The sequence below is a fragment of the Penaeus monodon genome, chromosome 15 (genome assembly GCF_015228065.2).
Source record: "Penaeus monodon isolate SGIC_2016 chromosome 15, NSTDA_Pmon_1, whole genome shotgun sequence".
Lineage (NCBI taxonomy): Eukaryota > Metazoa > Arthropoda > Malacostraca > Decapoda > Penaeidae > Penaeus > Penaeus monodon.
Genome location: NC_051400.1, coordinates 26,614,823 through 26,615,591, shown reverse-complemented (window position 1 = coordinate 26,615,591; position 769 = coordinate 26,614,823). Strand labels below are relative to the sequence as shown.

The 769-nt window shown below is 49.0% G+C and overlaps 1 protein-coding gene across 1 annotated transcript in view; it reads left to right on the top strand.

Annotated features, from left to right (window-relative positions):
* Positions 1-769, top strand: part of LOC119581870 (disintegrin and metalloproteinase domain-containing protein 11-like) — a gene marked incomplete at its 5' end in the record, with an annotated part of 193,377 nt that overhangs the window by 60,180 nt on the left and 132,428 nt on the right.

Sequence of the window (769 nt, the reverse complement as noted above, 5' to 3'; positions counted from 1 at the left end):
CAAATCAAACAGCTAGCAAACAGATCCAGACCGGAGTCAGTTGTCGAAATGGCGGACGCTGGAGATGAGCGTCAATCTTTAAAAATCACCCCGAGATGCTGCGTGCCCCGGGAGATGGTGATGCCCGTGGCTGCCCAGCACACGAAGGGGGGATTGTCATTCCTAGGGAGAGTATGTTAAAGTGTCATGTCATTTTTAGTGACTATCAGAGGATGATGTCGTTTTAGTTTCTACCTAAGGATGATGTCGTTTTCGTGACTACCTAAGGGTGAAGTCATGCCTGGAACTATATGAAAATAGGATGTTGTTTTTGGTGGCTACTTCAGGATAATGTCACGGGTGTCTTAAACTGTTATACTTAAGGGAAATGTAATTTCCAAAAACTGTTCTGAAGTGTTTTTATTCTCGTTTTCACTTTGGTACAAAGTGCCATGTCATTTTGAGTCTCATTCTAATGACTGTGCTAAAAACCATTGTCACAGCTGGTGACTGTGCGGAAAGAGAGAAGACATTCCTAGCGGGTATGGCATGAGTAGGTGACGTGAGTACGACGTAGTATGCCGTGAGTACGTGACTGCGCGAGGCAGACGTGAGCGGCGGCCGCACCGAAGGAAAGAGGCGAGCGTGATCTTTAGTTCAGGGTGAGGTCAGGGCGTCCCCGGCGACTGCCCCTGAGGTGAGGCTGTGCGCTCCCTCGGGGCCGCGCGACGATAAACAATCCTCGGGAACAAAAGGAGTTCTTGCAACTCTCCTGAGGATCTCTTCTGCT